Here is a 27,177-nt window from a genome sequence, read left to right on the forward strand (position 1 = left end):
CCAGGAAAGATCCACTTAGACCTGGCAAGGGTAGGGCAACAGTAACTACTGTGGAAATATGTTCAGTATCTTCTTCATAACAAAGGCTTACTCTCTGAAATCTAATCCCAACAGAAGGAAGGGAATTCTTCTCCACGCTATCCATCTCTAGCCTTCCTGTCCCATTTAAGGCTGGAGGGCAGGGAACAGTTTTTGAAGGTTATTGTTTCAGGGGCGCCTGGGTGGCTCAGTCAGTTAAGTGTCCAACTCTTGATTCCAGCTCAGGTTATGATCTCATGGTTCATGAGATCTGTGAAATCTCTCTCTCTCAAAATAAATGAATGAACATTTAAAAACAAATTTTTTTTAAGAATGAAATCTTGCCATTTGCAACTACGTGGATGGAACTGGAGGGTATTATGCTAAGTGAAATTAGTCAGTCAGAGAAAGACAAAAATCATATGACTTCACTCATATGAGGACTTTAAGAGACAAAACAGATTAACATAAGGGAAGGGAAACAAAAAAATATATAAAAACATGGAGGGGGACAAAACAGAAGAGACTCATAAATATGGAGAACAAACAGAGGGTTACTGGAGAGATTGTGGGAGGGGGGATGGGCTAAATGAGTAAGGGGCACTAAGGAATCTACTCCTGAAATCATTGTTGCACTATATGCTAATTTGATGTAAATTTCAATAAATAAATAAATAAATAAATATAACAAGTTAATAAAAAAATAAATAAATAAAGCATCATGTCACAGTGGGAGAGGAATGGTGGGAGATCCGAGGAGTAAGAACAAGGTTAACAGGAATGATGTAAAACAGAAATTTCTTGACACTGTGCTTATAATGTGCCAAATAAACACATGATTATGGAAAAAACAAAACAAAAAAACAAACAAACAAAAAATAAATAAAAACAAAATTTTTAAGAAGTTATTGTTTCAAGGAATAGAGGGGAAACTCGGCCAAGAAAGGAAATAGAAGGCAGGAGGAGGGGTAGTTATACCACTGAAGAAACACTTGTGAAAATCGCAGCCCAGGGACACAGACCCACTAAAAGACTGAGATTTAATCATGAGATTTTAGAATGCTTTCCCTCCACACTTTATCGCCACACCAACAGGATTCCAGCATAACATCAATAGATTATAGCTAAAAAAGCTACAAGACACAGACTCTCCACTGAGGCAGAGTTCTTAAGGAATCTCAAAGTCTTCAAAGAAGGGAGACAAAAATAAGGACACCAGAGGAAGTGAAGCCCCGAAACCTACTACAAACATTAAACAAAGCTCATCTGCTAGCCAGAATAACACAAGTCCTCACACTAAAGGTCTACTTACCTCAGTTTCTATTACCAGATACCTGTTCAACTTTGAACAACAACAACAACAAAACTATGACGTAAGCCAATAAAAGAGAAAATACACCTAAAGAAAAAAGGAATAAGAACCACACTCAGCTATGAAACAGATGTTGGTATTATCACACAGATAGTTTAAAATAACTATGATTAATATGTAAGGACTCCCCTTCAGAGTTTTGTCAAAGGCAAATGGTTTTATTTTTTATGTTTTTCGTTTTGTTTTGTTTTGTTTTTTAGTAATCTCTAACCCAACATGGGGCTCGAACTCACAGCCCTGAGATCAAGAGTAACATGCTCTTCCAACTGAGCCAGCTAGGCACCCCCAAGCAAATGGTTTGAAAGACATTTAAAAAAATCCACTCAGTATATCACAATTGAGAATTTTATTAATAAATTTTTAGGAGTAAAATTATTAAATTTTATTAAAAATTTCTTTCAAAGAAAGAAGTGAAAAAAAGTATTTGCAAGAAATAAATAAGAGAAAAACCTGCTTCAAATTCTGTGTCTCCCTCTCTCTCTGCCCCTCCCCTCTCTCTCTCTCTCTCTCTCTCTCAAAAATAAATAAATGTTCAAAAACAATTTTTTTAAGAAATAAATAAGAGAAAAAGGATTACTGTCCAAATTACATAAAGGATTTTTACAAGGTCATAAAAAATAGAGGAAAATGGGCAAATACATAAACAAGGCAACCCATTATCATATCATATATGAAACATCACAGTTAATCAATAATTCACTGGTAAATAGTAGACCAACCATGGCAGGTATTCAACAATAGGAAATAGGAAGTCACTGTATCAGCAGGGGCCTCCTGTGTCACAGGATCCTGGACTCTTCCCTATTGATGGCTAGCAGCCAAGAAAGTGGAAGAAACACTAACTGATTAACATTTTAGACAAATTACCGAAAACAAACTTGAGATCTAGAAAAGAAGCATAAAGGCTGGAACAAAGAAGAGAAAATGAAACTGTGGTAGGCTACAACGATAAGACAGAAAAGACAAATTTAAGAAATATTAACAATTTAAAAGAAACAAGAATGGGATAACTAACTAGAAGGACAGGAGAACTGAGACAGAAAGTGGTTTAGGACTTCTATCACATGGATGACTGGCTAAACAGTGTTAATATGTGACAGAGAATAAAGAAACACAAGTACTTTATGGATCTGTTATTTCTGGATGCTCTTGAACAAGTTACACACAGGGGACTAGCAGAGAGGTACGCTGGAAAGACAGACTCCCACAGGTGCCCATCAGCTATGAACACAGAGAAGATGAATCTGTGAGGGCAACGAGAATAACAAGAAGCAGAGAGATGGGACATGCTCCTGAGGATGATAATGTTTAAGGGCAAAAGGGTGGAAGAAAGCACCACAAAATACAAAATACAGACAAAGGCACATCCAGTGGGATGGTGTCAGAGAAACCAACAAGAAACTCTCAGGAGAGAACAGTCAACAGTGTCCATGAGACAGCAGGTACTGGTAATAGCCATCATTTTATTGTAATTAGATCACTGTAGCCTTTACAAAAAGACGTTAAGACAACTGGAAAGGAAGAAGCAAGAATGGTCTGAAATGTAAAATAGAATTATGGACACAAGAGCCAGAGAGTATAACCCTGAACTATCTGTGCCACCACTAAATACGGCCTAACGGGGGGAAAAATGATTTACTGGAATAATCAGTAAAGAACATACACTTGATTCCTTCTTCCAAATACTCTACATCTTATCCTTGGATCATACAGGAACATCAGAAAATGGTCTAGAGCACTGCTGTCCAGTTTGGTAGCCACAAGCCACATGTGGCAACTAAGCACTTAAAAGTGTTGATATGTGAGTCGATACTACCCAAAGCAATCTACATATTCAATGCAATCCCTATCAAAATAACACCAGCATTCTTCACAGAGCTAAACCAAAGAATCCTAAAATTTGTATGGAGCCAGAAAAGACCCCGAATAGCCAAAGCAAGCCTGAAAAAGAAACCCAAAGCTGGAGGGATCACAATCTCAGACTTCAAGCTGTATTACAAAGCTGTAATCATCAAGACAGTATGGTACTGGCACAGAAACAGACACATAGACCAATGGAACAGAATAGAAAACCCAGAAATGGACCCACAAACATATGGCCAACTAATCTTTCACAAAGCAGGAAAGAATAGCCAATGGAATAAAGACAGTCTCTTCAGCAAGTGGTGCTGGGAAAACTGGACAGCGACATGCAGAAGAATGAACCTGGACCACTTTCTTATGCCATACATAAAAATAAACTCAAAGTGTATTAAAGACCTAAATATAAGACAGGAAGCAACCAAAATCCTAGAGGAGAAAACAGGCAACAACCTCTTTGACCTCAATAGCAGCAACTTCTTACCTGACATGTCTCTGGAGGCAAGGGAAACAAAAGCAAAAATGAACTATTGGGACCTCATGAAGATAAAAAAAAAACAAAAAAACTTCTGTACAGTGAAGGAAACAATCAGTAAAACTAAAAGGCAACCAATGGAATTGGAAAAGATATTTGCAAATGACATATCAGATAAAAGGTTAATATCCAAAATCTATAAAGAACTTTTCAAACTCAACACCCCCAAAAACCAGTGAAGAAATGGGCAAAAGACATGAATAGACACTTTTCCAAAGAAGACATCCAGATGGCTAACAGACACATGAAAAGATGCTCAACATCACTATCATCAGGGAAATACAGATCAAAACCACAATGGATACGACCTCACATCTGTCAGAATGGCTAAAATTAACAACTCAGGCAACAATAGATGTTGGCAAGGATGCAGAAAAAAAGGAACTCTTTTGCACTACTGGTAGGAATGCAAACTGGTGCAGCCACTCTGGATAACAGTATAGAGGTTCCTCAAAAAATTAAAAAATAGAACTACCCTATGACCCAACAATTGCACTACTAGGTATTTATGCAAAGAATACAGGAGTGCTGTTTTGAATGGGCACATTCACCCCAATGTTTATAGCAGCATTATCAACAATAGCCAAAGTATGGAAAGAGCCCACATGTCCATCAACCAATGAGCATTATCAACAATAGCCAAAGTATGGAAAGAGCCCACATGTCCATCAACCAATGAGCATTATCAACAATAGCCAAAGTATGGAAAGAGCCCACATGTCCATCAACCAATGAGTGGATAAAGAAGATGTGGTACACACACACACACACACACACACACACACACACACACACACAAATGGAATATTACATGGTGGTCAAAAAGAATGAAATTTTGCCATTTGCAACAACGTGGATGGAACTAGAATGTATTATACTAATACATTATACTAATACATTGTCGTTAGAGAACGACAAACATCATATAACTTCACTCATTTGTGGTATTTAAGATTCAAAACAGATGAACATAAGGGAAGAGAAGCAAAAATAATATAAAAACAGAGAGGGAGATAAACCATAAGAGATTCTTAAATACAGAGAACAAACTGAGGGTTGCTGGAGAGTGTGAGGGGGGTGGCTAAATGGGCAAGGGGCATTAGGAGGGCACTTGTTGGGATGAGCACTGGGTGTTATATGTAAGTGATGAATCACTAAATTCTATTCCTGAAATCATTATTACACTATATGTTAACTAACTTGGATTTAAATGAAAAAAAAATAGCTAATTAGAAAACAACAAGAACTAGCTAATCAGTAATTTTGCTAAGTCCAAATTAGAGTTATCATTGGGATATTAAAAAAAAAACACCAAAAAAGATGTTGATTTGTTCACAGGAACTACATTTTAATTGCTTTAAATGAACTATCTACATGTGGCTAGTGGTTACTATACTGTACAGCATCCAGTACCAGACACGATATTCTGATTCTCTGAAAATCTATATCCACTGAGTTCTCCCTTAGCTCTAGAGTCCTCTGTTCCCATTGAAGAACTGCTCAGTGAAAGAGGCTGCATTTCTTCTAGGGAAGTTGTTAGAAGGTTGTACACTTCATCATCCATACAGAGTGCAAGAAAGGAACTTCTTTTAGACTTTAATGCTAGCAAGTCTTCATGCTCCATAAATAATCAATATGGTTTCTGTTTATGGAAAATGTAAATCATGTAACAGATTCTGCATGACTATCAGAAAGATTAGGAACAAATTTGCAGCTTATCTTTGATAACTCTAAGATCATAAGATCTGTCCATATCTATATATTACATCCTTCTGTTCTTGATCTCCTACTGTATATTTTCCCTATTGTTGATTTGTAATATCGATATTTCCATTCTAATCTACTAACTCTTAAAAGTCTCACACAAGGCATTAGAAATAAACTGGGAATGGGGCGCCTGGGTGGCGCAGTCAGTTAAGCGTCCGACTTCAGCCAGGTCACGATCTCGCGGTCCGTGAGTTTGAGCCCCGCGTCGGGCTCTGGGCTGATGGCTCAGAGCCTGGAGCCTGTTTCCGATTCTGTGTCTCCCTCTCTCTCTCTGCCCCTCCCCCGTTCATGCTCTGTCTCTCTCTGTCCCAAAAATAAATAAAAAACGTTGAAAAAAAAATTTTTTTTTAAAAGAAATAAACTGGGAATAAATAAACAACTCACCTGGGATCTGTTCATTTTCTGGTTTGGAAAAGTGTAGAGAAGTGTAAAGGTAGAGCTGGGAAGAAGGAAGCAAGAATAAAGTCAGGAAAATATGGCCTGCCTTGCAGTTCCTGGATTCACCTTTCTATTTATTTCTTTTTAATGTTTACTTATTTTTGAAAGAGCGCACATGAGTGGGGGAGGGGCAGAGAGAGAAGGAGAATCCGAAGCAGACTCCAGGCTCTGAGCTGTTAGCACAGAGCCCTATCTGGGGCTCGAACTCACAAGCCATGAGATCATGACCAGAGCCTAAGTCTGCCGCTTATCCAAATGAGCCACCCAGGTGGCCCTGGATTCACCTTTCTAAAATGCACCACATGGCGCAGTCGGTTAAGCGTCCGACTTCAGCCAGGTCACGATCTCGCGGTCCGTGAGTTCGAGCCCCGCGTCAGGCTCTGGGCTGACGGCTCAGAGCCTGGAGCCTGTTTCCGATTCTGTGTCTCCCTCTCTCTCTGCCCCTCCCCTGTTCATGCTCTGTCTCTCTCTGTCCCAAAAATAAATAAAAACGTTGAAAAAAAATTAAAAATAAAATAAAATAAAATAAAATGCACCACAAAAGAGGCAATCTAAACAACACGGAAACCTATCAGTGACTAGATCATATTCAGCTTTGACATGTAGTTTTTGAGTAGGTGAAAGTAAACATACACATCCCATTGATTATATTGATAATTTGCCTATGATTTAAGCACACAAAAAAACTTAAAATACAACCAATTCATACATTCAGAATACTAATATAGGAGTGTGTTCTTTAAACTCCTGTGGTTAGAAATACTAAGATTGCATTATCTATTTTCCTACCAACTTGATCCTAGAAGTATTGGTGAACAATTCACAGAAACTCTGAAAAAGAGAATCAGTATTCTAATAAGTTTTTTTTTAATTGTCCAAATTAGTTGCAATTTCATAACCTTTTGATAAGAAACTTGTTTTAGCTGTGCAAAGGAGGCATCTTGGGAATCAAGAAACTAAGAAACTCTCATGTCTTGATCACTAACACAGGAGTGATCTGAAACAATTCATTTACTTTCTCAGGCTCTATGTTTCCTTTCAAATGGGGCAAAAATAGATCATCTCGAATGCCCTTCTTGCACTACTATTATGTGATTCTAAGTTCAGAATAAAAAAATAAAAATACCTAGATACTAAAAATACATGGATATACATCATATTCAGGCTTAGGGTTTGGGAAAAGGAGAACAAAAGAAATGTGGGCTGTGTAAGGAGTTAAATAAAACTTCCTTGCTGGTGACCATTCTCCCATGCTAATCATCCATAAGGAGGTGATGTTTCCATGCAGCTTGCCCCACTCATCACTTAAGACAGCACACCTCTCCACTGAAACCTGGTCTCTGAAATCACAGAGCTGTGATGGTTTCAGTTGTGACACCTGAAGTTATGTTTATTTAGAGCAGGGAGATCAAAAATTGCTTCTGGCCTTGGATATCTAGAGTCTGTTCCTTTGGGGGGTCTCCTTCACTTCTGTTCTGAAGCTCTGGTGAGAGGTCTGAGGAGGGTCTCAGGGTGTTTTCTTTGGATGTTTTTGTGCAGTTCCTTCCCTTTTATCTTCCTAGAATTGCTTTGTTGCGAGGGAAATGGAACTGGGGCCCAGAGGACAAAATCATTCAATTTGAATTTTCGTACGAGACCCCCAATCTGACTCTCTGGACGGTTGCTCCCCAGACTAGACCTTCTACAGGCTCAAATCAGGACCGCTGGGCGCACAAAGCTGAGAAAGATGGGAGGGGCCCATATCCTGGATTATGGACTCTGACCTCAGAGTCCTTCCTGAGAGCCAGGAGGGCACCTGTGCCACTTAGGGACCGTGAAAGAACCCAATGGTGGTTTCCAGGTAGAGTGGCCTATTAATAACAGGAAGTTCGGACAACGGATCCGACCTTAAACCCAACCCCCTCACCTGCCGGCTGAGTGAACTTGGGTAAATAATTCACCTCTCCAAGACTGGTTCTCATTTGCTAAAACAAACGTTTGTGAAAATTCAAAGAAATAACAAACGAAAACAGCTGCTTTATCATTAACCACCACACACTAGGCTCAAAGCTTCACATATGCCTTCGCTCTCAGCGCAGAGAAGCCCGCTGAAGAGCCGGGCCTCCCCCAGGGGGCGCTGCTGGGAGCCGACCTGGGCCGCTTTCGCAGGCTAGATGCACAAGGCTGCAACCCTCAGAGGACGTGGCCAGGCGGCCGGCTACAGGGCTCCAGCGTCTGGACGCCGGGCCCCGCTCTCCCCGCGTTGGGATCGGCAGCCGATCCAACACGCACGGTCTCCGCCCACCACACACAGCCGCGGGCCTCACAGCCGTGTGGGTGCGCGGCTCCGCAAGACCATGCGGACGGAGACCATCTACCCCACGTATCAGAGTGGTGAGGCGGTCGCCGCCGACCGCACATGCGTACCGGAGCCGCGCGGGTGTGTAACTTCCCATCAGCCCCGGCGGGGAACGTGTGCGCCTCTGCGGCGGGCCGGGCGGGGCGCGCAGAGTAAGTATGCGCCGGACAAGTTCCGGGAAACGCTGAGCTGTCCCGGAGACGGGCGGGGCCCGGGCAACAGCGGAAGCGAAGGCCAGAGACTCGCCCTTGTTGTGAAATACACCCGAACGGCAGGGTTCTCCCAATACAGGAAAATAATGATGAATGTTTCATTATCATGCTTTTTACAACGCTAGCCTCCAAAGACTACACGGTAATACATGAAAATTTTAGGAAAATCAGAAAATACGCACAAATGAAAGAAAGGAACAGTGGACATAGCTTCACCTCCCGCTCCCTGAAATTTACCTGCTTAACCGTTAGACGCAGCCTTCTTACAGTTTGCAGAAATGTGATCATAACACGCATTTTTACCACTATCCTTGCAGAAAACAATTTCTTGTAATATATAACACCAATTCTTTTTTTCCAATAATAATAAGTTACACTCACAACAGCATCAAAAATTGTGCAAAATAATTGAGTTAATAACCTATTTTTAAAAAAGATATTTTGTGGTATATCACATTTAAAAGACCTGGATGAGTAGATATTCCTATGATTTTCCTAGAAAGGTTCAATCTTCAACAGTATTCCAAACAGAATCTCAACAATTTTCTGTGTTTTTCTTTTTGCTTTTTATTTTGTATTATCTTACTTGACTGGGCATTGTAACCCTACTCTAAGAGAAAAATAAGAAGAAAAAAAAGAAGAAAACCCCAGTACTGCTTAACATATATTAAAAGTATTCTATTATAACTTTTTTTAAATTTGGAATTGGCACAAAAAGAAAAAGAATATTTAAGAATTCAGAGGCACCTGGGTGACTCAGTGAATTATGAATCCGACTTCAGCTCAGGTCCCTTCCTGGGTTTGAGCGCTGGGTCATGCTTTGTGCTGGCAGCTCAGAGCCTGGGGCCTGTTTCAGATTCTAGGTCTCCCTCTCTCTCTGCCCCTCCCCCACTCATGCTCTGTCTCTGTCTCTCTCAAAAAATGAATAAACATTTTAAAAATTATCTTAAAATTTTTTTTTAAAAAGAATTCATTACATGGTTACATGAGGAAAGAACTGAGTATTCAATTCATTTTGGACAAATAGATCCTTCAAACTGAATGAACTTGTACACCAGTTCAAGACTCGTGCTCTGTCTCTCTCTGTCTCTCAAAAATAAATAGACATTAAAATAATTTTTTAAATTTTATATGTAAATCATTATATTCTTTTCATAATTTTTTTTTAACAATGTGCCTCCCACCTCTGACCTCTCAAAGAGCCTAGATACAATGATCTCCCAGTAGCAATGAACACAGTTAGTACTCAGAAATTATCTGTGAAAAGTACATAATGACCTTTGGAAAAGTGATTGCAAGGCTGGCCAAGAAAAGTACAAGGTAAAACTAAGAAAGCTTACTGTGCTAAAGAACAAAGAGGAACTTGCAGATCAATGGGGGTAAAAAACAGAAGCAAGTTTGAGGAGGTACTCATAGCAAAATCATGGGGTCAATTAAAGCACCTAAAAGCATAATTTTTAAAATTTTTTTAATGTTTATTTTTGAGAGAGACAGAACATGAGTGGGGGGAGGGGCAGAGAGAGAAGACGACACAGAATCCGAAGCAGGCTCCAGGCCCTGAGCTGTCAACACAGAGCCTGATGTGGGATTCAAACCCATGAGCCCAGAAATCATGATCTGAGCTGAACACTTAACCGACTAAGCCAACCAGGTGCCCTAAAAGCATAATTTTTTTAAAGGGGAGAGGCAATATTCTCAGAAAGGCCAAGAAGGGAACTGGGACATTTGGCTCCATCCATTAGTAATGAGGCTATTCCTACTTTAGAGTCAGTAGAGACCAACTGGGGTGCCAGAACTCCCAATCTCCCTCGAGAGTAACAAAGAGCCCCCGAGTCAGGTTTCAAACAAGGATGAGTGGGAAACCTCGAATTCTACCTCCGTCTATCAGTAAAGGGATACTGCCCCCAGTTCTCCTGCTGGAGCAGTGTTAGAGAAAGCCGGTTAAAACAGATGTAAGTAAGATCTAGCATCTTCTAAGATAATATGAAAATATCCAGGTTCTAAGCAAAAGTCACTCATAACACAAAGCAGGAAGATCTCAAACTGAATTAAAAAACAATAGATGCCAAGAGGTCAGGATGTTAGAATTATCTGACAAAGACTTTAAAGCTGCCATGATGAAAATGCTTCAACAAGCAATTACAAAAGCACGCGAACCCCATTTCAAAACTGAAGAATAGCAGCAAAGAAATAAAAGATACAAAAAACCTTAAATGGAAATTTTAGTAATGAAAAATACACTAAGTGAAATTAAAAACAAAGTGGATGGGCTCAAAATAAAAAATAATGAAGGGGACAAAGGAAAGAATAGTGAACTGAAAGAGAAAACCATAGACACTGCTCAATGTGAAGAACAGAGAGAACAGACTAAAGAAAAAAAGCCCCAGGGACCTGAAAGACTAACTGTGAAAAAATTAACATTCACCTTCTCAGAGTCACAGGAGAGGAAAAAGAGAGTAACACTGGACACGTACTTCAACAAACAATAGCTAAAAACTCTCCAAATTTGGTAAAAGACATAAACATCCAATAAAATGAGTAAACCCAAACCAGATAAAGCCAAGGAAATTCCATATCAAGACACACCTGATCAAACTTAGGAAAACTAAAGATTTTTTAAATCTTGAAAGCAGCAAGTCAGCAATGACATCTTACTTCTAGGAGCAAAATCTTCTGAATGACAGTGCATTTCTCTTTAGAAACTAGAGAGGCCAGAAATAAGTGGCACAAGATTTTTCCTGTGCTGAAAGAAAAGAAATGTCAACCCCAAATGCTACATCTAGCCAAAATATCCTACAGTAATGAAGGGGAAATACAGTCAGTCTGAGGTGAATTCTCAGATAACAGAATTTGTCACCCTTAAACCTACCCTAATAAATGACTAGATTAAGTTCTTTAAACAGAATGGAAATGTCTAAGGAAGAAACCATGGAACATAGTAAACAAAAATAGGAGTCAAAATATTAGACTTTCCTTCTCTTAAATTTTCTAAGTTGTATTTTACCGTTGAAGCACAAATTATAATGTTGTCTGATAAGAATCTGAATGCATGTAAATTATGAATGTATGTGTGTAAACTATGAATGTATGTAAAATCTAAATATGTAAATGTAGGCACCTGGCTACCTCAGTCCTTAGAGCATGCAACTCTTGATCTCAGGGTTGTAAGTTCAAGCCCCACAGTGGGTATAGATATTACTTAAAAATAAAAAAATCTTTATAAGCAGTAGAAGGATGGGGGCGCCTGGGTGGCTCAGTCGGTTAAGCGTCAGACTTCGGTTCAGGTCATGATCTCACAGTCCGTAAGTTCGAGGCCCGCATCAGGCTCTGTGCTGACAGCTCGGAGCCTGGAGCCTGCTTCAGATTCTGTGTTTCCTCTCTCTCTGCCCCTCTCCTGCTCATGCTTGGTCTCTCTCTCTCTCAAAAATAAATAAACATTTTAAAAAAATTTTTTTTAAAGCAGAAGGAAAAGGGATGTAAAGGGAGGTAAGATTTCTATTCTTCACTCAAATAAAATGAGAACACAGTTAATGGGTTACATATATATCAGAGAAACCACTAAAATAGCTACACAAAAAATATATTCAAAATCCTAGATACATTGGGGTGCCTAGGTGCCTCAGTCGGTTAAGCATCCGATTATTAATCTTGGTTCAGGTCATGATCTCACGGTTTGTGAGCTGGAGCCCCGCATCAGGCCCTGTACTGATAGTGCAGACCCTGCTTGGGATTCTCTTTCTCCCTCTCTCTCTGCCCCTCCCCGCTCTCAAAATAAACAAACTTTTATGTTTTTAATTTATTTTGACATTTATTTTTGAGAGACAGAGTGACAGAGCACTAATGGGGTGTGGGGGGGAGGGCGGGGGAGGCAGGGGACACAGAATCCGAAGCAGGCTCCAGGCTCTGAGCTGTAGGCACAGAGCCTGATGTGGGGCTGGAACTCATGGACCACGAGATCATGACCTGAGCCAAAGTCAGACACCTAACCGACTGAGCCAACCAGGCTCCCCAATAAATAAACTTAAAAAAAAAACAACTATAAATACATCAAAATGGAATTCTAAGAAATGTGCAAGTAATCCACAGAGACAATACAAAGAAACAAGAAACAAAATCAACAAATATAAAACACAAACCAAAATGGCAAACTTAAATCCTAATATATCAATGATTACACTAAATCTAAGTGGTCTAAAAATGCCAATGAAAACCCAGAGGTTGGCAAAAAAAAATTTTTTTACGATTTATTTATTTATTTATTTTGGGAGAGACAGAGACAGCAAGTGGAGGAAGGGCAGAGAGAGAGGGAGAGAGAAAATCACAAACAGTCTCCATGCTGTCAGCGCAGAGCCCAATGTGGGAGTCAAACTCACAAATCCGTAAGATCATGACCTGAGCTGAAACCATGAGTCAGAGGCTTAACCAGCTGGGCCACCCCGGTGCCCCAGCAAGGTGGATTTTTAAAATATAACCCAACTATCTACTGTCTAGAAGAAATTTAATTCAAATACAATCCTATAGGTAGGATGAAAGTAACAGAATAGAAAAATATATATCAAGCCAACATTAATTTTTAAAAACTTAATGTAAAAAAAAAAAGCAAGAGTGGCTATATAAATATCAAATAAGGTAGACTTCAGAACATTGAAAATCACCAACAAACAGGACATTATATAATGAGAAAAGGGTTACTCCAAGAAGGCACAGCAGTCCTAAATGCATATGTACCAGACAAAAGAGCCATGTAATACGTGAAGCAAAAAACCAACTGAAAGGATACACAAATCCACGCTTACAGCTAGTGAGATCAACATACCTCTCTCAATAATTGATACAATAGCTAGACAGAAAATTAGGAAGAATATAAAAGAACTCAATAGCAACATCAACAAAATCTAACCGACATTTATAGAACACTTCACCCAACAACAGCAAATACACATTCTTTTCAAGTACCCAGGGAATGTGTACCATAATACAAACTTCAACAAATACAAAAGAACTGAAATCATACATAGTTCGTTCTCCAACCACAATAACCAAACTATAAATCAATAAGAGAAAGAGAACAAGAAATTTTCCTAACCCTTGTAAACTCAACAATACACTTGTAGAAAAATCTATGGGTCAAGGGGAGTCTCAGTGGACATTTTTAAAAATACATCAAACCAAATTAAAGTGAAAATAAAACATATCAAAAGTTGTGAGATACCAGCTAAAGGAAATATATAACACTACGTGCTCAACGCAAGGTTAACACAAATTAGGTATATACAGGCATTTATTGCTTGATTATGATATTTATTATGGTGTTCTGGAACTGAACCTGCAATATCTCTGAGGTATGCCTATAGTGGTAATGATTGCATAACTCTGTGAATATACTAAAAATCACTAATTTGCACACTTCAAAGTGGTGCATTTTATACTAATTATATCTCAATAAATTTGTTCTAAGAAATGAGCACATGAAGTTTCCAAGAGGAATGAAGTATAACCAGTAAGTTAAAAAAAATATTAAACCAGGCGTACCTGGCTGGCTCAGTCAGTAGAACACGTGAGTCTTGATCTTGGGGTTGTAAGTTCGAGCCTCACATTGGGTGTAGAGTTTACTTAATAATAATAATGGGGCACCTGGGTGGCCCAGTCAGTTAGGCATCCAACTCTTGATTTCAGCTCAGGTCATGATCTCGCAGTTTGTGGGATGGAGCCCCACATTGGCCTCTATGCTGACAGTGCAAAGCCTGGTTGGGATTCTCTCGCTCCCTCTCTCTCTCTGCCCCTCCCCTGCTTGCACTGGTGCTTGCTCTCTCTCTCTCTCTCTCAAATAAACATTCTTTTTGGGGCGCCTGGGTGGCTCAGTCGATTAAGCGTCCGACTTCGGCTCAGGTCACGATCTCGCGGTCCGTGAGTTCGAGCCCCGCGTCAGGCTCTGGGCTGATGGCTCAGAGCCTGGAGCCTGCTTCCGATTCTGTGTCTCCCCCTCTCTCTGCCCCTCCCCCGTTCATGCTCTGTCTCTCTCTGTCTCAAAAATAAATAAACGTTAAAAAAAATTTTTTTTAATTAATTATAATAACAATAATAATTAAAGCAGAGAAAGAAGATAGTGACAACACCAAGTGTTGGTTGTGAGGGCAACACGAAAGAACACTACCATAAACACAGCTCTGAATGTGTACAATTCCTGACAACTTTGAAAATATGAGAAGGAATTGCATTGTTTTGAATTTAGTGCATTATGTAAAAATTTATTAGTATTATACAGTACTACTTATAATATGTAAAAATATTTTTTCATATTTGCACAATTGAAATTTTCCCCCAAATGCTATAGTACTCTCATGCACACAGAGACAGACAGATATGCACAGTAAAAAAGTCAGAAAGGAGGGGCACCTGGGTGGCTCAGTCTGTCGAGCATCTGACTTCGGCTCAGGTCATGATTTCACAGTTCTTGAGTTCCAGCCCCACATCAAGCTCATTGCTGTCGGCACAGAGGCTGCTTTGGATCCTCTGTCTGCGCCTCTCTCTGCCCCTCCCCTACTCTTACCCTCTCTCTCAAAAATAAATCAAACATTAAAAAATTATTTTTTAAAAAGTCAGAAAGGATAAACACTAAAATAATAACAAAAATTACCGCTATGTCAGTGACTAATATCAGTAGTGGTGCTGAAAGCAAACATTGCTCTGACCTATAAATCAGGGGTTCTCACACAAGGGCTTGTGGGCCAAATCCAGCCTGTTTTTATCTGGCCTGTGAGCTAAGAATGTTTTTATCTTTCTAAAGGGTCATTAAAAAATATGTTCTAGAAATATTATGTGGCCCAGAAACCTAAAATATTTACTGTATGGGTTTTCAGAGAAAAAGGCTGCTGACCCTTGATCTAAACCGTTATTTTCTTGAGGCACCTGGTGGCTCAGTCGCTTGAACGTCTGACTCTTAGATTTCATCTCTGCTCATGATGCCAGGGTCATGGGATCCAGCCCCACATCGGGCTCCAAGTGAAGCCTGCTGAAGATTCTCTCCCTCTTCCCCTCTCTCCCCACTTGTGCGCTCTCTCTAAAAAAAATAATAAAGTAAAATAAATTTTAATAGAGAGAGAGCTGCCTGGGTAGTTTAGTCAGTTAAGCAGTTGACTTCGGCTCAGGTCATGATCTCATTGTTCGTGAGTTCAAGCCCCACATTGTCTGCACTGACAGTGTGGAGCCTACTTGGGATTCTCTTGCTCTCCCTTTCTCTCTGCCCCTCCCCATCTCTCTCAAAATAAAAAAATAAACTTTAAAAAATAAAAATAATAATTGGGAATGCAAGCTGGTGCAGCCACTCTGGAAAACAGTATGGAGGTTCCTCAAAAAACTAAAAATAGAACTACCCTTCAGCCCAGCAATTGCACTACTAGGTATTTGTCCACAGGATACAGGTGTGCTGTTTCGAAGGGACACATGCACCCCCATGTTTATAGCAGCACTATCCACAATAGCCAAAGTATGGAAAGAGCCCAAATGTCCATCGATGGATGAATGGATAAAGAAGATGTGGTATATATATACAATGGAGTTATTACTTGGCAATCAAAAAGAATGAATTCTTGCCATTTGCAACTATGTGGATGGAGCTGGAGGGTACTATGCTAAGTGAAATTAGTCAGTCAGAGAAAGACAAATATATGACTTCACTCATATGAGGACTTTAAGAGACAAAACAGATGAACATAAGGAAGGGAAACAAAAAAATATATATAAAAACAGGGAGGGGGACAAAATAGAAGAGACTCTTAAATATGGAAAACAAACGGAGGGTTACTGGAGGGATTGTGGGAGGAGGGATGGGCTAAATGAGTAAGGGGCACTAAAGGAATCTACTCCTGAAATCATTGTTGCACTATATGCTAACTAATTTGGATGTAAATTTAAAAAAAAATAAAAAACAAGTTTAAAAAATATATCTTCTAGCTAAAAAAAAGAAATAAATAAAAAATAAAAATAATAAAATTTAAAAAATAAAAAATAAAGAGAAGCCAGAATGTACGTGAAATCTTCTGGCTTAAAAAAAATAATTAATTTTAAACAGTTATTTTCTTAACAAAGATTATATTGTTAATTCTCTGTAAAATTAAAAACTAATAATATTTTGGGGCGCCTGGGTGGCTCAGTCGGTTAAGCAGCTGACTTCGGCTCAGGTCATGATCTCGCAGTCCGTGAGTTCGAGCCCCGCGTCGGGCTCTGTGCTGACAGCTTGGAGCCTGGAGCCTGCTTCAGATTCTGTGTCTCCCTTTCTCTGATCCTCCCCTGCTCATGCTCTGTCTCTCTCTGTCTCAAAAATAACTAAAATGTTAAAAAAAAAATTTTAAAAAAACTAATAATATTTTATATACAGTATTAGTTTGCAGCGGCAACAGATTGTTTTACCTTAGTGTGAAAGGTTGTATGCCTAGATTTAGGGGCAGCTTTTGGAGGAAAGAGAATTTTGGGTAACAGGCTCAGAGATCAGAAAATTCAGGACTCCCTCAAATCTCATGGATATGAGGCAGGAGGTCCCTCTGGATTATCTGCCCTTTGGGCTATCCACTCACTTTCTCCATAAAAGGAAAATCATATGAGAAAGTCACTTTTTCAGCAAGAGACAGGCTGCTTGGAGTGGGGTCAGCAAGATAACTCTGCAACCTTGGGGGAGTCTGCATTGACCTGGATTCCAAGCCAGCATTTTCTAGGGAAGTTCAAAAAAACACCACAAAAAACTAAACAAAAAACAAGCCTGACCAAAACAATATAAGCCTGACCAGCTATATATTTATTTAAAACTAAACACACACATACACACACACACACACACACACACACACACCTCTTCATGGTAGGATGTATTACATAGCTGTAGGCCAATACTCCTTCTAAAAATGTCTAGTAAAGCCCATATAAACAACAAAAATATATTTAAAGGTATCCAACAGTTGTGGAAGCAACAAGGATAAGGGAAAACAAAACTTCAGAACAGAAAGAATCAGGAGGAGGTACAAAGCAACAATACTTTTAGCAGTGGTATACTATCGCTGGAATCACAAATTCAAGAGCCTCTACTAAGAGGCTAATGAGATAAGGCCAAAAGGCAGAATGAAGTTTTTCCCAGTCTTGCAGTGCTTAGAAAATAAAGGCTTTCTGGGTGAGGTTACCTAAAAACAAAACAGGCAAGATATGAAAACCCTAGAGAAGGTAGTGAATTGTTCTTTGGGATCTAAACCCACTTTTAATCCAGGACCACTTACCAATTCTGGCACAGATAAAGGTTGAAAATAAGGCTTGAGCCCCTGCAGAAAGCAGTTGTTGAGGACAGAGATTTAGCATTCATGAAGGGCTGGAGTTAAAAGCATGTCTTTAAATATATAAAATGTCTCAAGATAAGTACCAAGTTTGAAACTCTATGAGAAGACTTAAAATTTGTTAAGGGCAAAACTGAATAATTAAACAAGACCACAAATAGGCACCAGAGGTTAGGACTTTATCATATCTCTTAGGGTAACTTTATTCAACCCATAACAATTGTAAATGACAAGAATCAGTCACTTGAGGACAGAGCAACAGAATTTGCCCATCTGAACCAGAGAGAAAATACGCTGAAAGGGGGAAAAAAAAAGAACAAAGCCTTAGGGCCCTCAGCTGTGTGTTTAAAAAAATAATGGCTAAAAACTTCCCCAAACTGACAAAGACAAATCTAAATGGAAGATGCTAATCAACCCCCCCAAAAATCTATGCTTGGACACATCATAATTAAACTTCTGGAAGCTAAAGAAAGAACCCTGAAAGCAGTCAGAAACAGTACTTCACCCACAGAACACCAATTTGAATGATGGTGGATTTCTTATCTGAGATCATGGAGGCCAGAAGGAATTGTCACATTATTCAAAAGTTCATAGGAAAATACATCGTAAATTCTTTATCTGCTTTGAAACCCTCCTTCAGGAACAAAAAATAAATAAAGAAATTCTCACATGAAAGAAAACTGATAGAATTTGTTGTAAGGAGACCTACCATTAAAGAATGACTAAAGAAGGGGCACCTGGATGGCTCAGTCGGTTAAGTGCCCGACTTCGGCTCAGGTCATGATCTCACGGTTTGTGAGTTCAAGCCCCACACTGGGCTCCATGCTGACAACTCAGTGCTCCAGACTCCATGTCTCCTCTCTCTCTTCCCCTCCCATTTTCACACTCTGTCTCTCCCTCTCACAAATAAACATTAAAAAAAATTTTTTTTAAGAATAGCTAAAGAATAAACTATCCTTTACTCATAAGCTTTATAATTCATATTTCATGGTTGAAACAAGTTTAAATACCATGTTGATGCAGGGAAATTGAAAAGATCACATGAAGGACTACATTTTGCTGCTTTCCTGCTTCTATTCTTGCTAGGACCTGCACCTTTGCCCTACACATGCCTTATTGTACAATGTATGTCCTTATAAGGTCAAGGAGTTAATGATTTCTTTGGAGTCTTCCAGCACTATACATAACATCTAAGGAGTGACCAGGAAGGGTCCTCATGTAGTTTTCCAGACCACTGACTCACGGAGACCCCTGGCCCCAGGGCATAAGTGACCTATGGAGAACATCTACACACTGTTTTAACCAGTTCCTGGAAGCCTGAGGAAGACAAGTACTACAGTCCTCAGCAAAAATCCCAGACCCCAAGCAAAGAAGAGATTCACTCTCCTTTCAATGTCTCCCGGACACTCTATCTGCTCTCTTTCTATGTCTTCAATAAACTCTGTTCTCATCTCTTCTCAGCTCATGTTTGATTTCTATCCTGTGCAAAGCCAAGGACCATCTTGGCTGGTCCATGTGAGATCCTTCTCTGGGTCCTTGGACTCAGCCTGCCTGCATCAAAGTGATCCTCAAGATAATAATATTTAAAAGTGGGGAAGGTAAAAAACAACTAAATGGAAGTAAGGTTTCCATATTTAACACTAAATGGTAAAACGCTGACATCAGTCAATGGTGATAAACATTCAGTTATGTATATATTGATATCAGGAGCAACTACTACAAAAATTGACACCTACAGCTGTTAGAAGCAGTTAGTTGGGTTCTAACAGGATGCCTGGAGGCCAATGAAGAGGAAGTCATGGTCAGCTATCAAGAAAGTCAGAGGCCTGTCCCTGCAGGGCCACAAGGCCACAAGAAGCTGGATCAAACCAGACAGGCCTAAGATGGCAGATGCCATGACAGTATGAGAAGTAAATGAGATGATTCATTTTCAGAAATACCAAATAAAAGCTGTGCTGTCTACTTTGCAACAGGTTTACAACCTATTAGAAATATATACCAATCATCGCCCCCCAAAATGGGGTCCCAAACCCTTAGACACTTCACTTCCTGATTCTTCTTCCCTACCCATTTCTGGGGCTTATTTTCATAGGCTTTGCAATGAGCATGTGCCAAAGAACTGAAGTCTCTGCATCACCTCAAAGAATGTATTTTTTGCCTTACATGGTCATAGGCAAATTCCGAGTAAGGCTGTAACCTCTATAGTACTCAGCCAATGAGGAATCAGGGGAGGGATGTGCATGCTAGGAGATAAATTGCCTGCTGTAACTGCACAGTCCCACCCCCCACCACCCCACCCACCCCACCCCCCGCACCCTGCAATATGCCTGTCCATCAGACGCCCGCTCTTGCAAGAACATTGATTAAAGCCTTGCTTCACTGTGCTCTGAATCTCCGTTTCTCTCCTTTGGTAGGGTCACACTGGGCTTCTCACAACAGGAACCCCTGATCAAATAAGGAAGAAAAGTGCAAAACCTTGTTTCCAAAATATCCCTACCTCAGGTAATGAATATTCCATCCCTTGTTGACAACTGTCAATAAAAGATAGAAACCCAAACCCCAGGGCGCACAGCTCTGTCTGTGTTTTTTTTTTTTTTTTAATTTTTTTTTTTCCACGTTTTTATTTATTTTTGGGACAGAGAGAGACAGAGCATGAACGGGGGAGGGGCAGAGAGAGAGGGAGACACAGAATCGGAAACAGGCTCCAGGCTCTGAGCCATCAGCCCAGAGCCTGACGCGGGGCTCGAACTCCCGGACCGCGAGATGGTGACCTGGCTGAAGTCGGACGCTTAACTGACTGCGCCACCCAGGTGCTCCAGCTCTGTCTGTCTTGAACTTAGGTGCTCTCACATCTCAAGAGTGTACTTTCACTTTAATAAACTTTTCCATTTGTGCCCCCTTGTCTGCTGTGTTGTGTCTGTCCTTGAATTCTTTCTCATGAGGAGACCAAGAGGATTTGGTGACATCTTTGGGATGGGCTGGGTTGGGGTCTCAGGACCCAGGATCTCGATCCCAGTTCACCCAGCAACACAGCTACAGCAAAGAGTAAATGCAACCTAACCCCTAGACAGATAAATGTTAAGACCATACACTAAAGGCCTATTTCCCTCAGCTCCTCAGTTGTGATGATTTTGTGAAAACTTGACTCAGCTAAAAGATGCCCACACATCTGGCAAAACATTATTTGTGGGTGTGTCTGTAAGAGTGTTCCAGAAGAGGGGCGCCTGGGTGGCTCCGTCGGTTGGACTTCTGACTTCGGCTCAGGTCATGATCTCACGGTTCGTGAGTTTGAGCCCCGCATCGGGCTCTGTGCTGACAGCCTGGAGCCTGGAGCCTGCTTCGGATTCTGTGACTCCCTCTCTCTCTGCCCCTCCCCCGTTCGCACTCTGTCTTTGTCTCTCTCAAAAATAAATAAAACGTTTAAAAAAAAATTTTTTTTAACTAAAAAAAACAAAAAAACAAAAAGTGTTCCAGAAGAGATTGTCATTTGAATAGGCAGACTGAGTAAAAGATCACCCTCACCAATGCAGGTGGGTATCACCCAATCCATTGAAGGCCCGAACAGAACAAAAAGGTGGAGGAAGGGTGCTCTTTTTGACTGAGCTGGGATATCCATCCTCTTCCCACCCTCAGACATCAGCACTCCCAGCTCTTAGGTCGTCAGACTTGGACAGAAATACACCACTGGCTTTCCTGATTCTCCAGCTTATAGATAGCAGATCATAGGACTTCTTGCCTCTATAATCGTATGAGTCAACTCCTATAATATATCTCCTCTTATATATACCTACCTATATCCTATTGGTTCTGTTTCTCTGGATAACTCTAATATACCAGTACATCATGTTCATATTTCAATAAAAAGAAGGTGGGGATAGCAGAGTCACTGGCATTTTGGTGGTAACTGAAACCAGCAATGAATCAGATGGCTTAAAGGAAAGACACTGAGGAGGTCAAAGGGCAAATACAAGATCTGAGAAAACTTCACTCAGAAGCCTGGAAGAACAGGTCATGAAAAATGAAAAAGAATTATCTGGAAGGTAAAAATAAAACTAGCAACCCACATTGAACACACAGTTCTTCACTTGTGGAAAATAAACACAAAATGAAAAAGCAGAGATATTTTATGGAAACCAAAGGCACAACAGTAAGAATTAAGATAATCTAAACAACTAAACATGAAAAAACCAAAATCACAACAAAAGGAGTGCCTGGGTGGCTCAGTCGGTTAAGCGTCCAACTTCAGCTCAGGTCATGATCTCACAGTCTGTGGGTTCAAGCCCCCCATTGGGCTCTGTGCTGACAGCTCAGAGCCTGGAGCTTGCTTTGGATTCTGTCTCCCTCTCTCTCTGCCCCTGCCCTGCTCATTCTCTCTCTCTCTCAAAAATAAACATCTAAAAAATCATGAAAAATGGAAGAAAATCTGCTTTTAATTCCAATGGCACTCATAGATATAGACAGATACAAAAAACCCTGTTTAAAGTAAGAATTGATTTCAATTACATGGAGTCACCAAAGAATGAGTTATCAAAAGTTAAAAATTGACAGGTAAATTATGAAAACTAAAACTCTCAACTGAAGGCTTGAAACAGAGTGAACATAACTGACCAATTGTACAAATCTCCTAGAGCATATGACAAAGGAAAGTGACTGCCAAGTACACATGGGAGGTCCTAAGAAGACTGAGCCTTCTTTCCTGGGCATTTAAAATAGTAACAGACTCTGGTCCAAATGGCGACATAGAAGGCTCCTGAAGTCACCTGCTCCAATCAACATACTGAATCTACAACAACGTACAATTCCTCTGAAAGAAATTCAGAACCTAGCTGAGTGACTCCTTCATAAGCAGTGAACAAGAAAATACCCACATCGAATTGGACAGGAAACACTGATACGTAGCTCACCATAAACCCCACTCATGGTATGGTGCTAATATAATCAAGAGTGAACTCCCAACTCCAAGCTTTTCCATGAGGAGCAAAGGTTTAGACCCCACATCTAGTGCCTCAACTCTTAAGATTCCTACCTGGACAGGCCCCCAAAACACCAAGCTCTGAAAGCCAACAGTGCTTGCTTCCATAAGAGCTACAAAACTATAGGGATGCCTGAGTGGCTCAGTCAGTTGAGCGTCTAACTTTGACTCATGTCATGATCTCACGGTTCATGTGTTCGAGCCCCACATGGGCTTGCTGCTGGCAGTGCAAGGCCTGCTTCGGATCCTCTGTCCCTCTCTCTGTGTCCCTCCTCCGCTCATGCTCTCTCTCTCTCTCAAAAATAAATAAAAACGTTTAAAAAAAAGATTTTAAAAAAGAACCACAAGACTATAAAGCAAACAAAGAACAGTTCTTAACAGACTCCTGAGATGCTAAAGCTATCATCCCACGTCTCCATGCAGAAAGAACAAGATCTCCCAGTCTTTTTCCAAAAGAGGCCCATTTGCATACTTTTGCTACTTGAAGGCCAGGCGTCTACTTTAGCAGGCAGTTAACTGGATCCTCCCAGAAAGCCAGAGAAACCATGACACCACTTTCACCTTCTCCCTAAAACCCACCGCAAAGAGCCAGTATCTGCCTGGCAGGACCCTGGATATTATCTGGCACCCCAGCTTTCATGGTTACTGCCCAAGTGACAAGCCCCCAGATCACCTGGCTCTGACAGTCACCAGGACTTACATTCATGAGACTCACAGGACTATAGCAAACAAACAGCTCTAAACAGGTGTAGGACAACCCCATCCCCATGAGTATATACCCAAGCCTGGCACAGAGGGAGCATTAAAAAAAGCGCATCTCCAATTTCTCCCTGGAAAGGGCCTAACTACATACTTTCCCAGCTGCTGCCTGATGGTTCAGCTTCCAATAAGTCTGCATCTAGGTGCCAACTGAGATCCTTGCCTTTGGTACACTGACAGTTCTTGGCACGCCCCTAACTACCAGGAGGCACTGAAAACAAAGGCAGCTTAGACAACACAAAGGTCTAAGATACCTGAGTGCTGGTGAGGCTGCAGAGAAAAGGGAATCCTTGTGTACTATTGGTAGAAATATTAATTGGTGCAGCCACTATGGAAAACAGCATGGAAGATGCTCAAAAAATTAAAAACATGGGAGCGCCTAGGTGACTCGGTCAGTTAAGCCTCCAACTTCAGCTCAGGTCATGATCTCACGGCTTGTGAGCTTGAGTCCTGCGTCAGGTTTTGTGCAGACAGCTTGGAGCCTGGAGCCTGCCTCAGATTCTTTGTCTCCCTTCCTCTGCCCCTCCATCGCTCGTGCTCTGTCTCTCTCTCAAAAATAAACATTAAAAAAACTTTTTTAAAAATTAAAAATGTGATCCAGCAATCCCACTTCTGGGTACATATCCAAAGGGAAAGAACACAGGATATTGTAGAGATATCTATACTCCCATATCCACTGCAGCATTACCCACAAAGGCCAAGATACAGAAACAACCTAAGTTGTCCATCAACAGATGAACGGACAAAGATGTGGGGTATACATACATACACTAAGGACTATGATTCTGCCATGAGAAAGAAGGAAATCTTCCTATTTGGGACAACATGGATAGACTGTGAAATCATTATCATGCTGGATGAAGTCAGACAGAGAAAGACAAATAAATATAGCCCAGCATCATGTATACGTGGAATCTTAAAAAAGTCAAACTCCAGAACAAAAGGTACAACAGTGACTGCCAGGGGCTGGCGGGTAGTGGAAATAGGGAGAGTTTGGTAAAAGGTTACAAATTTTCAGCTGTTAAGATGAATGAAGTGAGGATCTAATGTACAACACGGTAACTATAGCTGGTAACACTATCCCATGTAATTGAAATTTGCTAAGAGAGGAGAACTTAAATGTTTTCACCAGAAAGTAAAACCAAATAAGTATGTGAGGGAACAGATGTAACAAACAATTAACTAGATGGGGGAATACTTTCACAATGTACATGTACATCGAATCACATTTTTTGTTGTTGTTAAAGTTTCTATTTTTCGGTAATCTCTACACCCAACGTGGGGCTTGAACTCACAATCCTTGAGATCAAGAGTTTCACGCTCTTCCAACCAGGTGCCCCTCCACTTTAAATATCTTACAATTGTATTTGTCAATTATACCTCAAAAAAACAGAACACATTTAAACATAAAATAAATACCATGAAATAGTAACAGTGTTCCAGCTTATGAGAATACCAGGACCCTGGCCCAATACAAGACTGAAAGTTAATCGTAAGATTACAAAATGCTTCCCTCTCTACAACTTCCCACCACATCAACAGGCTCCAGGGCAGTAACAACAGATAACAGATGAAAAAGCTATACAGTTTCAAGACCAAACTGAGAAGGCCAAAGTCAAGAGGGGAATCAAAAACAAGGGCACTTAGGGGTGCCTGCATGGCTTAGTTGGTTAAGCATCAGACTCTTGATTTTGACTCAGGCTATGATCTTATGAGATCAAGCCCATGTTGGCTCCTCGCTGTCAGCTTGGGATACTCTCTCTCCCTCTGTCTCTGGCCTTCCCTGCCCATGTATGTTCGTATGCACGTGTGCTCCAGGGCAAGCTCTTTCTCAAAATAAATAAATAAATAAAAATTAAACAAAAAAAAAAAAAAAAAGGACAGTAAAGACATTTGAAGACTCTGGTACCTACAGCTGTTTAAAAAACATTAAACATTGCCCATCTCCTAGCCAAATTAACATAAATCCTCACATTATAAACCCATTTATCTCAGTTCTGTTACAGGATACATGTCCAGCTTTCAAAAAAATTGCAAAGCATATCAAAAAGCAAGAAAAAAAGCACACAGAAGAGACAAAGTAGTCATCAGAACCAGACTCAGATACAACACAGATGTTGGAACCACGACACAGGGAGTTTAAAATAACTATGATTAATATGTTAGAGAGTTGAATGAAAAAATTAGACAATATTCAAGAACAAACGAGTAATATATGCAGAGAAATAGAAATTCCAAGAAAAAAAAGGAAATGCTAGAATTCAAAGCCACAGTAATAGAATTGAGGAATGCCTTTGATGGGCACATCACAAGGAAAAAACCAGTGAACCTAAAAATAGGTCAATAAAAACTACACAAACTGAAATGTGAACAGAAAGATGAAAAAAATAGCACATCCAAGAACTGTGGGTCAACATCAAAAGGTGTAATATATGCATAAGTAGAGTGCCAGAAGCAGAACAGAGGCAGTATCTGAAGTAACAATGACCAAAAAACTCCAAAATTAATGACAGATTCAGGAAGTTCAGACAATACCAAGTGGGAAAAATACCAAGAAAACCACATCTAGGCACATCATATTTAAACTGCAGAAAATCAAAGACAAAGGGGAAAATCCTGAAAGAAGCAAAGAAGTGGGAGGTGGGGGAAGGCTGGGGGGAGGGGGGTGCACCTTACCTACAAAGGAACAATGATAAGAATTACAATAGACTTCTCAGAATCCATGCAAGCAAGAAGAATGGAGTGAAATATCTAAAGCTTTGAAAGAAGATACAGCCAGGCACGCCTGGGTGGCTCAGTTGGTTAAATGGTTAAGCATCTGACTCTTGATTTTGGCTCAGGTCCTGATCCCAGGGTCCTGAGATTGAGCCGTCTGTGGAGCCTGCTTAAGATTCTCTCTCTTTCCCTCTGCCCCTCCCCCTGCTCATGTTCCCACGGGGCACACACATCCGAAGGAAGGAAGGAAGGAAGGAAGGAAGGAAGGAAGGAAGGAAGGAAGGGAGGGAGGGAGGAAGGAAGACAGCCACCAACCTAGAATAAAAAAGATGCACCGAGGCATACATTTATATAACACTGAATGACAAAGATAAACTCTTATAAGCTTCCAGATGAAAGAACACTGACTCACAAAGTAAAGAGATATATCCTAACTTTAGATTTCTCCTCTGCAGTGGTGAAAGCAAAAACACAATTAGATTATGAGAAAGAATTCCAAGGCAGAAATGCTATACACAAATAAATTGCTTTTCATATGACAGGCCCCAAATTGGATATGTTCAAACGGGCAGGGCCTCAAAGAATAAATCACCTACGGGATCTCTGCAGAGAAAATGCTGAGGAGGTACAAATAAGACGCCAAACAAGTCTCAAGCAAGGTGAAGGTGAAGAGGAGGGGAAGGAGTGGGAAACAAAAGATCTTGTTGGTGATACACAGCTACAACTAGATGGATAATATTAACGTGATGTGAAATGTACCACGTAATGTTAAAGACCTGTTGAAACAGAAGAGACTCTCCGTAAGGAAGGACCAATAATACACTGATAAGTTAGCGAAATGAAGGAGTCTGGGTATGGGGTGCAGGAGACCAAA

The 27,177-nt window shown here is 40.4% G+C and overlaps 1 long non-coding RNA gene across 6 annotated transcripts in view; it reads right to left on the minus strand.

The window, feature by feature from the left end:
* The window catches only part of LOC147576055 (uncharacterized), a 93,078-nt gene that overhangs the window by 55,389 nt on the left and 10,512 nt on the right, over positions 1-27,177 (minus strand). For 2 of the 6 annotated variants that reach the window (XR_015241705.1, XR_015241703.1), the window contains exon 4: positions 5,937-5,991. The exons of 2 other annotated variants lie outside the window; for them this stretch is intronic. This is a non-coding gene — a long non-coding RNA (uncharacterized LOC147576055). Of the gene's footprint in view, positions 1-715; positions 1,418-5,936; positions 5,992-27,177 lie in introns of those variants that run through there. 2 more of the 6 variants (XR_015241708.1, XR_015241707.1) reach the window with 2 other exon arrangements.

The sequence above is a fragment of the Puma concolor genome, chromosome D2, assembly GCF_028749965.1.
Source record: "Puma concolor isolate L17-30 chromosome D2, mPumCon1.1.hap2, whole genome shotgun sequence".
Taxonomy (NCBI): Eukaryota; Metazoa; Chordata; class Mammalia; order Carnivora; family Felidae; genus Puma; species Puma concolor.